Consider the following 14,269-nt stretch of genomic DNA (forward strand, 5'->3'; position numbering starts at 1 on the left):
ATTATTATGATACAGAATATAGTATAATACATCTGGCTGGGATGCATTACGCAGGATAATGATTATTGATGGCATTAGAGGTATTCACCCAGTCCCACAAAATATCGTTGCTAGGATGGCATTGCAATATAGTCTATGAAAATCCCTATAAATAGATAGACTATTAACACACACACATACACACAAAGGAAAAGCTCTTTGAAAAGATCAACAAAAGTGATAAGCTTTTAGGAAGTCTGACCAGAAAAAAAAAAGAAAAAAAAAGGGGAGGACACACTGACAAAGACACTACAGACAAAGCAGACATCAAAAGGATAATAAGGGAATAATAGTATCTCTACATACCCAAATTGAACAATTTATTTATTTATTTATTTATTTATTTATTTATTTTTAAAGATTTATTTATTTATTTATTTGAGAGAGAGAGAATGAGAGAGAAAGCACATGAGAGGGGGGAGGGTCAGAGGGAGAAGCAGACTCCCTGCCGAGCAGGGAGCCCAATGCGGGACTCGATCCAGGGACTCCAGGATCATGACCTGAGCCAAAGGCAGTCGCTTAACCAACTGAGCCACCCAGGCGCCCACCAAATTGAACAATTTAGATGAAATGGACCAATTCCTAAAAAATGCAAACTAACACAACTCATCCAACATGAAACATAATTTTATGTCCCTATAACTATTAAGACATTGAAACCATAATTTTAAAAACTCCCTGAAAAGAAATCTGGCTCTGGTGATTCACTGGAGAATTCTACCAAGTCTTTTCCTTCCCTTCCCTTTCCTTTCCTTCCCTTCCCTTCCCTTTCCTTTCTTTTCCTAAGAGAGGGAGAGAGAGGGGTGAGGAGGGGCAGAGGGAGAGGGAGGGAGAGAGAATCTTAAGCAGACTCCGTACCCAGCACAGAGACCTGCTCGAGGCTTGATCTCACGACCCTGAGATCATGACCTGAGCCGAAGTCAAGTCGGATGTTTAAATGACTGAGCCACCCAGGGACTCCAAATTCTACCAAATATTTTAAAAGGAATCCTTACTAAATTTGTAAATCAAATGTTACCCGATTTCAAATCCAGGCAAAGTCAGTACAAAATTCTAGAAGATAAAATAGTAGAAAATCTTGAGGATCTAGGACTTGGTGAAGAGTTTGTACACATGGGGCGCCTGGTGGCTCAGTTGGTTAAGTATCTGCCTTTGGCTCAGGTCATGATCTCAGGGTCGTGGATCAAGCCCCATGTAGGGCTCCCTGCTCAGCAAGGAGTCTACAGCAAGGAGTCTACTTTTCCTCTCACTCTGCTCTTATCTTCTCTCTCTTTCTCTCTCTCTCAAATAAATAAATTTTTACAGATAACACGGAAAGCACAATCAATAAAATAATAATTGATAAATAGGGCTTCATCAAAATAAAAATTTTACTGTGTGGAAAACCCAGTGAATGAGGATGAAAAGACTCTTATATAGACTGGGAGAAATCAATTGCAGACCACAGAGGTGACAAAAGGAATCACATATATGATATATATAATAATCATATGCTATATATATGGCTGATATATATAGATAAATAGATGTAGTTTTGTATATCTATCTTTCTATCTATCTATCTATCTATATCTCATAGATAAAGAACTCTCAAAATTCAACAATACAAAAATCAAACAAGTCCAAATAAAAAATGGGCAAAAGACATGAAGGAATATTTTTTTTTTCTCCTATGAAGTTTTACCAGAAAAAAATTCCTAATCTGTTCATTCTGTTACATTTCTTAGCACACTACAATTTACTTCTGAATGGTTTACTTGCCAAATAGATGGAAAGGGTTATTGGTCTAAGAAAAAGTCCCAAATCAATAGAGCTTTTACTGCATCTTTAAAATATTCACAGATCAGTCTGAAAAATCATCCAGCATCTTGTTGTTTCTGTAGGTGAACAACTTAGATCTTATTCATCAGCCTGCTGGACTGTTCCTTTTTCAGAAACATAGATACCATCCAAAAACTTTCTGATGTCCTTGTTTGTAACTGCTGTGCCTTGCTGAATCAAAGCAGCTGAGTTTGATACAAGTTCAATGTCATTTCCTTGAAGAAGTAACTCATCATCATTCTGGGCTTGAGATATTAAACAAGCAACACCTGGCCTCATCCAAATCCTGCAGATGTATTTTTCACCCAAGAAATTTTGGATTTCAGCAAGAACCATTCTCCTGAATAACAACGTTGATGGGGAAGTGAACATACACAGACCTCATCTTGTAGCAGAAGCCCAGAGTAATGCCCTGGATCACGTTCTGTACGCCACTACAGATCGTGCGAACAGTAGCCAGTTCTTTGCTAGTTCCCCACCATTTGTCAACTCGGAGCCTCTTCTTGTCTTTTCTTCTTTCCTTTCCAAGGAGACTGAGTTCTACATTGATGTGATTGAAGTCCCTTTGGGGCCTTTTACAGTAACTGCACATCCTTTGAGTGATGTCAACATTTTCTGGAATGTTGACAGTCTGATGGCTGAGAATGGTCTTCATTCTCACAGTAGATGTGGCAAACAGCAACATGAAGGAATAGTTCACTGAGAAGTATATATGCATGGCTAATAAACATATGATAAGCTTTTCAACATCATTAGTCATCAAAGAAATGCGAATTAAGGCTATGTTGAGACATCACTATAAACCTATTAGAACAGCTAACACTTCAAATAATATGAAACAGTGATGATATTAAATGGCACTGAGATGCAGATAAATGAGATCTTGTGTATCGCTGGTAGGATGCACATAAAATGGTACAGCCACTCTGGAAAACATTTTGACAATTTCTTAAAAGCTAAACGTGCACTTACCATATGACACAGTAATTGACCTCCTGCATTTTTATCTCAGAGAAATGAAAATCTACGTCCACACAGATACTTGTACATAATTGTTTATAGCAGTTTTATTTGCAATAGCCAAAAAGTGGAAACACCAAAATGTCTTTCAGTAGGTGAGAAGTTTAAAATAACTGTTGTATATCCAGGAGCACCTGGATAGCTTAGTAGGTTACGTGACCGACTCTTGACTTTGACTCAGGTCATGATCTCAGGGTGGGGAGATGGAGCCCCACATTGGGCTCCACACAGCATGGAGTCTGATTGAGATTCTCTCTCTCCCTCTGCCCTTCCCCCTGCTCATGTGCTCTGTGTGTGTGTGTGTGTGTGTGTGTCTCTCAAAAATAAACAAACAAACAATAAAATAACTGTTGTACATCCATGCCATGGAATACTACCAATAAATAACAAGTGATTATTTATCAATACATAAAACAACTTGGATGGTTCTCAAAGGTATTATGTTGAGTAGAAAAACTTAATTGTACGAGGATGATTCCATTTATATAACATTCTTTTTTTTTTTCTTTAAAGATTTTATTTGTTTATTTGACAGAGACACAGCGAGAGAGGGAACACAAGCAGGAGGGGTTGGGAGAGGGAGAAGCAGGCTTCCTGCTGAGCAGGAAGCCCCACGCAGGGCTCGATCCCAGCACCCTGGGATCATGACCTGAGCCGAAGGCACATGCTTAACGACTGAGCCACCCAAGCGCCCCTATAACATTCTTAAAATGATAAAATTATAGAGATGAAATATACATCAGGTCTTACCAGCAGTTAGGAATAGTCATCTGGCATCTGGTTGCAGGTTCAATTATAAAAAAGTACCATGAGAGAGATTATTGTGGCATAGAATATCTAGATTGTGCTGTTGGTTATACAAATCTACATATGTGACAAAATGGCATGGAATTATACACATACATTGTACCAATGTAAAATTTCTGTTTTGATATTGTATTATAATTATGTAAAATGTAACCATTGGAAGAAGGTAAAAAGTAAGACTCTTCTCTGTATTATCTTCACAACTTCCTTTGAGTATGTAATTATTTCCAAAATAAAGGTTAAAAAGCAAACAAAAAAATTAATACAGAAAGAAAAGCAATAAACCTGCAAAATCCTCCAGAGCTGGAAATGTAATTGCAGTGCTCTTTCAAAGATATTTCAGAGGTTTTCAGCAGTTGAATAATTAGAATTATTGGATATGTGAACTTCAAAAGGATTATTTTCCTAGCATTGTTTTGGAATTTTATGTAGTTATAATTATTCTGTCAAATCCTACTATTATTGGAAAAAAGTATCAGTAGATCTCTAATTATGACAATCACAACTGGAAATGTATCAGTATTCTGTATTACTGATTTTTTTTAAATTTAAGCAGATCATAATCAAAATTAAGTCCATACATTTTCCTTTGGAAAATCAAATCACACTGGCAACAATTTCATCAAATATTTAAAGATTCAACATTTATGTAAAATCAAATGATCAATAAATCCAAATCAGAACAACATGTCTATAAATATATTGACTCAAGGCTTTAAAGTCATAACACACTCAAGACAACACAGATGTTGCACTAAAAAGTGCAACATGCATCATAAAATGCAGAGGGATTCCTAATATCTGTGAATGTGCATGCAGATAGGACTTTCACAACATTGCCAAGCATTGTGACAGCGTGTCTTAGCAGAATTCTGAATAAAATCTTTAACCATCTGCTTTTTTTCTTTCCTTTTTTTTTTAAGGAAGTGAGTACCAAATGTCTATAATGCTAACAATTCTCTTAGTAGGTTAATAGTGAGTGACTCATCCTACTAAAAGTGAAAGTCTGTGGGATTTCATGCCATTGCTTATAGCAACTGAAGCAGTAATTTATGTTTTTGTATCTTAGCTGTTTGGGGAAACATTCTTCTGGACTCTCTCAGGGGCATGTTATTTTATAAGTGGTGGTCTTTCTTATATTTTGGAGGTTTAGATGCTGGTGAGGTCACACAAGTGGAAACTAATCAGAGGGCTTACTTCACGTGGAAGAAAGGTTCTGCCTTCATTTCATACCCTCTGGTTCTAGTGGTCTTTTAAATGCTCACCCAGGAAACAGATTGGGTATCAAAGATAATAATAATAAAATAATAATAATGACAATACAAAGTATAGCTCCTACCATATTCCATCACTGGACTAAATACTTCATATGTATGAATTAATTTACTTTTCGCAACATCCCTGTGATGAAATAACGATTGTTGCAATTTTTTTCAATTTATAAGTGAGGAAACTAACAGGACAGAGATACTGACTCTCATGTCTGTTTTCATAATCACACATTTTAAATAGCATGTACCTATTTTTAATTTTTTTAGGTTCTTTATGTTTTTACTTTTTTTTTGCCTTTAAAACATCAGTCCTGGGCGCCTGGGTGGCTCAGTCGTTAAGCGTCTGCCTTCGACTCAGGTCATGATCCCAGAGTCCTGGGATCCAGTCCCACATCGGGCTCCCTGCTCAGCGGGAAGCCTGCTTCTCCCTCTCCCACTCCCCCTGCTTGTGTTCCTGCTCTCGCTGTGTCTCTGTCTCTGTCAAATAAACAAATAAAATCTTTAAAAAAAATTAAAAAAAAATAAAACATCAGTCCTTTGTTATATCACAGAACATTTTAGATAATAAGTCGTGTTTTCAGTATTCAGTCAAGTACCTATTGTGTCCTCCCTAGGTTTCTGTCAGACTGTGACTTTGGGGTGCTTTGTAGTTCTTAAATCTAAACAATTCATCTGTGATGTCTTCATAAAACACTATGTGAATGACTGAAACTATCCTGAATATAAGAATGAAGTCTAGTAGAAATTACATTTGATCTGGTACAAGTTTGTTTACATATGTAGTCTGAGCATTTTCTCTACTTGGATGATTCCCTGTCTCTCTTAGTGCCCATAGACTATTGTCTCAGTTCATAGTCTTCTCTTCCTAAGAATTAGAATGTGAGCTTGTTCTGTTTACTGCTCTCTGAGACCTATGTATTCTTTGTTTTCTAGCACCCAGTAGAAACAACTATGTTTTCAAAAATGAATCTATCCTTGTGTCTAATCAGTGCTCACACTATCAAACTTTTGGTTATCAGTAATTCTAATAACCTGACTTTGTGAAAACCTAATAATTGCATATAATTATAGACTTTATATATGAATAAATATCCTACCTTAAGAGAAGTCATTTTAATTATGTAGTTAATTTAATATATTAGGTATATTTGTGTGAATTAAACTTTCAAATATATTTCTATAAATATATACATATTTTAAATACCAGCATGATGAAATTATGACATATGAACTTAAATACAATTATTCATCAAAAGTGAAAAAAATGTAGTGGGGTGACTGAATGGCCCAGTTGGTTCAGCGCAGGTGGCTCTTGATTTCAGTTCAGGTCTTGATTTCAGGGTCATGAGTTCAAGCCCCACATTGGGTTCCACACTGGGCCCGGAGCTTACTTAAAAAAAAAAATGTTGAAAAGTCCTAAAATAACTATAACTTAATGTTAAATTTGCTTTCCCCTTCTTACACTGAGAAGAGGGGAAAAAAATGTTTAGCTTATAAATTGTTTTCAAATGCTCTGATAGATTATTTAGCATCAATTACATTTATTGTTAGTAATATTTTCTCAGTTTATATGGACATGGTTTATAGAAAAAAATCACATTTTATATTAATGTTTGTAAAGGAATTAAAAAGCCTACCTCAGTAATGATATAACAAATGTACATTTCTTGAAATAATGATGATGGCAGTTTTAGAAATAATATTGTTAATGGAAGAGTGATTCTTTGTTAGTGTGATATTTAAACTGATTGACATCATTACAAATGGCTTACTAGATTCCCTAGAGCTTTTTAGTGTACTCTTTGGCAGTTACTTAAAAGGAGAGACATCAATGTCTGCCAATTATCTTTGGAGGAAATAGAGAGTACTAATGCATTCAGACATATTAGATTTGGTTAAAAGGAAAGAGGACTGGTACGGGTTTTTCTTTGTCTTGAAAATTCAACTGAGTGAAATCCTACAAGAAAAAAAATTCTAAACAGGAGTAAATTGGCAGAATTATTTATAGTTTATAACAAAATAAGACACTATAAAGAGGATAGATATATTATTCTTCTCACTGAATACTTCAAAGAACTATAGTGTGTAAAAATGTAGCCTGTCGTGTTTTGCTGGTGTGGGGCTGGGTTAGATCATCAAGTGGAAATTTGATGGGCTGCTCTGAGTATTTCTGAATTTTCATTTGAAACCTAATAATTAATAAAAACAAAATTTGGGGCACCTGGGTGGCTCAGTCAGTTAACTGTCTGCCTTTGACTTAGGTCATGATCCCAGAGTCCTGCGATCAAGTTCCCGCATGGGGCTCCCTGCTCGGTGGGGAATCTGCTTCTCCGTCTCCCTCTGCCCCTCCCCCCCATTCATGAGTGTGCTCTCTCTCTCTCTCAAATAAATAAATAAAACCTTTAAAAAAAATGTAAGATTCCCAGTAATTATATTAAGCCTCCATTATCATTTATCATTCCAACTCCTTGGCCCTTTCCTTACTCTCTTAATCATACACAGGTAAACAAACAAAGCCTTTGCCAACTCTTTCTCTCTCTGTCTCCACACACACATACACACATACATATTCTCTCTCTCTCTATATATATATATATGTATATATAATACTAATATGTATACTAAATATATATTTTATACTAATATATAATATATTTTAGTAATAAATATTTATTTTTTATTTTTACAGATATATGTATATGTGTGTGTCTATACACACACACACACACACACACACATATATATATATATATATATATATATATATATATATATTTAGTGTTATTCTTTTAAATTTGGGGAGAGTATATAAGAGCCACTCAAAAATTAATTTTGTCCTCAATAAAAAATACCCTTATTTGAACTTCCACCTCTAGCCCTATTAAAATATCATCGATCAGAGGACTCTTAAATAGCATAACCACAGGGAAAAAATATTTAACAAATTTTAGATATTGTACAATCAGCAGTGTTAAACTGTTGTCAATCAGATGAAGTGAGTGGTGTGGTTACTATGATAGCACATCACAAAGCAATTAACACAATGCAATTCTGTATCTATTCACCTGCATGTAAGAAAAATACCCTTCTATAATTTTGAGTTCATTTGTGGTCACTGTAACTTAATTTTTGAAAAGAAAAAAATGCAGTTGTGAATTTTATTAATAATTTATTTTTGCATAAGAATTCTGTATACTTGTAATTGCTTTCCTTGACAGTAGGGAAAATTTTGAGCCTATCTCTAGTGCCTATACTCTTCAAGTTTAAAGTGTCATTAAATCAAGTAGGGATATACATTTACTAGCTTCAAAAGTACAAGATTGTTGTATTTGTCTTTCCCTTTCCAACTGTACTGAAACCAGATCACTGAACAATAACAATTTGGTCACAAAAACTAAAAGCAAAATAAAGTAAAAAAACAAGAGGGAAGGGCACCTGGGTGGCTCAGTCAGTTAAGCATCTGCCTTTGGCTCAGGTCATGATCCTGGGCTCCTGGACTCGAGCCCCGCATCGGGCTCCCTGCTCAGCGAGGAGCCTGCTTCTCCGTCTCCCTCTGTCATTCCCCCCCACTTGTGCTTTCTGGCTCTATCTCTCTGTCAAGAAAGTAAATGAAAAATCTTAAAAACAAAACAAAACAAACAAACAAACAAAAATGAGGGAGTGGGGATGCTATTGCAGACAGGCTAGTAGAACTAGTTGCCCTGTTTGATAGCTAGTGAACACAAAAATATAAAGTTAGGTTATGCAAAGAATAAGGGTTTGTGTAAATACTAAATTTATGCAACTGTGTGTTCATTGTGGCAGGTGAGGCCAGTTCATTTGCCAGAATCTCTGCCCATGCCCCTCTCTCTGGGTATCCTTCTGCTGCCTATCAAAGTCTGAGAACAACATCCTAATCACTATGAATGATCAGCTGGCTTCCTGCTGAGATCAAAGATGGATTTTCTCTGTCAGCTTTCTTTAGAACAACAATATACAAAGTAAATATTGCTGTGGCTTTATAAATCCAAACTCCTTAGAAATGTTCTTCCAGAATAATACAAAAAAAGGACTAGCATTTATATAGTGCTTTACTTATTATTATCACATTATTATCATTGTTATTATTATTATTCTAATCACATGTATTACCTAAGGATTTCTACTATAGGAGAAACCAAACATGTAACAAAATATTTAGAAAAAGGTAAAGTTTCGGGAAATACCAGTAAGAATTATTTAGTCTTGGAAAAGAGATATTTTCCAAAAGTAATTATCTGAATGCTTTCAGCACTCCTCTGATTAAAATTTCCTTCAAAATTGCTCAAATATTAAAATTACCTTCAAAATCTTCTGAAGCTATTTTCTAAGTCATTATGCATTCACTGAGAGCTTAATTATTTAGATTACATCATCTATAACCATAAAAAATATAGTCTTTGTGGAGATGCATACTTCACAGAGCACATCATTATAGTAAACATTCATTTGTACAAAATGATTGAGAGTAATATGTTTTAATTAATTTAGAAGTAACCAATTTTTAAAGAATTAGGAAATATAAGCAAGTCTCATATGAAATCCTCTAAAAATAATTTTGATTTTCACAAGCTATTCATAAATATCTTTCTTGTAATGTTTTAACAACTATTGTTAACATTAATTGCCATTCTATACTAAGAAATAAAACAATTATTATAGTTTTCCTTTTTTTTCCATTAGGTTTAGAGTTAATTGTCATTCTCTAAAGGTTTGAAAAATTAGGTTTTATTACAATATAAAAGCAGAAGTCATAGCAGTTGTGCATTTAAGATAATATATTTTAGAAAACAGACACATTTTGAAATTCATTTCAGTGCCAGCCATTGAATGGAAAGTATATCAGTGTCAGTAGGAAAGTAATGCACTGTTCACAGCACATCACAGGAGTCCACAGATGGCCGCAACAAATAGGCTAACCTCCTACTAGTCTCACAGTTCTTACTGAAATTAGCAGGAAATGAATGTATCTTCTCAGTGAACTCATATTTATTTAAAACCATACCAGTTCCTATTACCATTTTCATGACAGAAAATATATATTTAGTAGCCACCTTCCTCATTTAATACAAATGAGATAAACTCTTCTCCAGAAAATCAGAAAAAGAAAGGAGGGAGGGAGGGAAGGAGGAAAAGGAGGGAGGGAGGGAGGGAGGGAGGAAGGAAGGAAGGAAGGAAGGAAGGAAGGAAGGAAGGAAGGAAGGAAGGAAGGAAGGAAGGAAAGAAGGGGAAAGAAAAAGAAAGAAAGAAAGATTATGTTTCTGAAAGGGAAGATGTTTAAGTCCTTACTTTTTTTTTTTTTTAAGATTTGATTTATTTATTTGCCAGAGAGAGAGAAAGACAGAGAGCACAAGCAGGGGGAGCAGCAGGCAGAAGGAGAAGCAGGCTCCCCGCTGAGGAGGGAGCCTGATGAGGACTCTATCCCAGGACCCTGGGATCATGACCTGAGCTGAAGGCAGACGCTTAATCATCTGAGCCACCAAGGTGTCCCTAAGTCCTTACTTTTAAAAATATGGTTCATTTCAGGTGAAAAATGTTCTTGGGAGGGGCTTTGAAATAAGTACCCTTTTTATGAAAAGAAGTATTTAAATCAATATTAGGGAAGATAGCCTTACATAACTGAAAATACTCAAACAAATGTCTTTGTACATTAAAACATAATGCTTTAAGGTTATGGATCAGTGGCTAGAAACACACAGAGATCACACGCTCTCTCTGTTATTTGCTCCAGTCACTGGAAGGAGAGACTACTACCTATGCTCTGTCTGCTAGGATGCCTCTCTGTCAGCATCTGAGTAGAATTCTGAGTAGTGGTTTGGAGCAAAAATAATGTCAGGGTTTATATTCTCCAGAGACCAACTTGCCCACTCACTCTGCCAGGATTTGAGAAGTTCTGAATCATTTGTACTGACAGGCTCTTGATTTGCCCTTTTCAGGTCTAGGGTCTGTTGTCTTCTTTTGAGTGTTGCCAGATTTTTAATGGTCTTTTTTTTTAATCCTCCAGGAACCAATGAATAGTTCTTTGGTTTGTAGGGGTCCCTCACGTGAGTAAGGGTGATGCTGTAGGGAGTTTGTAATGTCAAGTTTGTTAAGGATAAAGTGTTCGGTTCTGTCTTTTATCCTATTCAAAAGTTTAATACTTGAAGTCTCTAAGATGATAGAACTTAGCATACATAGTTCTTGTAGCATTTTTCTATTACAGAATAGAGCTCAGAATCATTTCCATAAGTTGAGATATAAAGTCAAAGTAAACATGAACTTAAGGGTTGGCTCATACATTAGCTAGTAGGAAGAAGCTCACAATAATCATAGGCTTAAGTGACACTGCTAATTTTTCTCTCTTTTTTATTTATTATTATTAATTTTTTTTTTTTTTGCCAGGGACCACTAGCACTTTTGACAAAGGACCATATTGTACATACAATTCTGTGACAGTACATTACTTGAGAGTCATGTTTGGGTGGTTGGGGAAAAAATAAATAAAACATTTTTAAAAAAGGATAACTTCTAATAGTAATTTGTGATACTGATTATGCAATTACTGCTTTTTACCAGTTTAGAGTTTGGGATCTGAGGTCAGATAGACAAAGGTGCAAATCTGCCTCCAAGAATGAACAGGTCTTGGGGTGCCTGGGTGGTTCAGTGGGTTAAGCTGCTGCCTTCAGTTCTGGTCATGATCCCAGGGGTCCTGGGATCAAGCCCCATATCAGGCTTCCCTGCTTAGCGGGGAGTCTGCTCCACCCTCTCCCTCTGACCACCCCCCCCAACTGCTGATGCACTTGCATGCGCACTCTGTCTCTCAAATGAATAAATGAAAAATCTTAAAAAAAAATGAACAGGGCATGTAACACTTGAATATATTACTTAACTGTGTCGACTCATTTATTTATCTATGTATGATAATGAAGACAAAAATCTCATAGGAGTGTTGTGAGATTTAAATTGCACAATGCATGTGAAGTTGTAGCATAGTACATTGCACATTTTTTATCCCCTTAAAATGTAGCTGCTGTTACTGTTCAGCATCAAGTCTTTCTCATCATCATCACTATTGATTGACTTGTTCATGTTTTTCTCCACTGTTTGATCACACGTAGTAACTTGCCCAGAAAAGTTTCTCCGTATTTGCTAATCAAGTTGAGCTAAATATAAACATTCATTTCATTTTGTATTACTTTAGGATCAAGTTGTCCCTCTCCCTATCTAATACTGAGCACATTGGTAAATATCATTTTTGGAGAGACTACTGTTTAGGGCTGATTGACAATGGCTTCAAGTGTGCTGGTCCTAAAGCCATTGGATAACCAACTGCATTTACAAGAAACTAGAGATCAGTGTGAAGAACCCACAAGACCTGAATAATATGGGCAAAGAATATACAGAATGCTCACTATTTCCCACAGGATTTCGATTTAACTGGGAAAACTATAGTTTTTATTTTTATAAAGAAGATGGCAAAAGCATATAATCTAAATCTGATGCAACAATATTTGGAAAAGGAAAACAGATCCACTATACTTAGAGGAAGATCAGGTTTCTCTTTTGGAAGATAAAATGGTCTAAATGTGACCTAGAGAGTAGAAAGCCTAATGCACCCTAATCATTTTATGGCACTGTATGGAAAATGAAGTAACTAGTTCCATCCCTGTGATTTATTACGTATGAGATATTGAATAACATTCGTAATCTCTCAGAGCTTTTAGTATTTTTAGCTTTAAGATGAGGGTAACCACATCTGACCTTCCTCAATCACTAGAATCAAATGACAAATTATCAAAAATGAGATCAGCATATAAAGGTATATAATGTACTATATATAATAGGTGCTCTAATTATAGCAGGTATGTTATGATCTTAACAGTTTAATAACTCAGAATTTTAATAGGGTATATATACACTGTGAAGTGTGTGTATATATATAATATAAATTATATATATCAATATATACATACATTATATATACATTATACACATATATGTGCACTATGGTGTATATGTATTATATACACTGCATATATATAATATATATTATGTGTTATGCACATTATATGTGTACACTATGTAATAGAGATACATATATTATAGACATAGATTATGTATACATTATACACATTACATATGTGTAATATATTTACCGTATTCACTTCCACTTATGCCCCTTAATTTCCATGTTTGTTTAGTTGTATGCTGCTAGATGCAGCATTTTGCTTCCTTAGGTCACCCCATTTTATTCCTTGGTTTGGTGAGTTTAAGGTTTCTCTAAATTTTCTAGTAAGGAAGAAAGCAGAGCCCTTTAAAAATAACCATGCAATTAAGGGGACCTCCACTAAACTACTGTTCTAATTCCCAGCTATCCTACAAGGAGACTAAGTCTTGCTTTTAAACCAGGAAAACTCTCTCTCAAATACATGTGACTTTTCCCAAGCCTTGAGGATACAGATGAAACTTTTAAGTTCTCTTTGTTCAAGTATCAGATATTACTTTATCATAGCCAGGCTTTGAAATTGAAAAAATTGACATTAATCTCAAACCCCCATGTCTCTATAAATCAATACTTTTCCTTTCAAAGTTCTATTCTATATTAAGATTCCAAACATTTGACTTCTTTGTACTTTCTGGGTCCTTTAATCTCCTCTTTCCTAAGGTGAATGAATATGTGCCTTTGAGGTGATGAATATCATTGATTCTTTGTAGAAAGGAAAGATACAAGAGCCATGTATTAGTTTGCTAGGACTGCCATAACAAAGTACCACAAATTGGGTGACTTAAACAACAGAAATGTATTGTCTCAGTTTTGGAGGCTAGAAGTCCAAGATCAAGGTGTTGGCAGTTGTTTTTTTTTCCAAGGGCTTCAAGGGAGAATCTATTCCATGACTCTCTCCTAGCTATTGATGGTATGCTGGCCATCTTTGGCATTCCTATGTGCATCACCCCAGTCTCCATCTTCATGTTCACACGGCATTCACCTTATATCTGTGGCCGTGTCCAAATTCCCCCTTTGTATAAATACACCAGTCGTGTTGGATTAGGAGCCTGCCCTACTCCAGTATGACCTCGTCTTTATTAATGACATCTGCAATGACCATACTTACAAATGAGGAGACATTATGAGGTACTGAGAGTTAGGACTTCAACATATGAATGGGGGGTTGCACAATTCAACTCATAACAGGCCATAAGGACAAAGTATAAAAACTCTCTTAGTTAATGCATCTAAATTCTGTCCTGCAGTGAATTAATCTTAATGGTTTATTCATTATAGCATCCCCTCACCAATATAGGCCATGTACTTC

General features: G+C 35.5%; 1 pseudogene; it reads right to left on the reverse strand.

Annotated features, from left to right (window-relative positions):
- Window positions 1-1,909: 1,909 nt before the first annotated feature.
- On the reverse strand, window positions 1,910-2,515 carry LOC118536249 (large ribosomal subunit protein uL6 pseudogene; annotated as a pseudogene).
- Window positions 2,516-14,269: the final 11,754 nt, after the last annotated feature.

The sequence above is a fragment of the Halichoerus grypus genome, chromosome 12, assembly GCF_964656455.1.
Source record: "Halichoerus grypus chromosome 12, mHalGry1.hap1.1, whole genome shotgun sequence".
NCBI lineage: Eukaryota > Metazoa > Chordata > Mammalia > Carnivora > Phocidae > Halichoerus > Halichoerus grypus.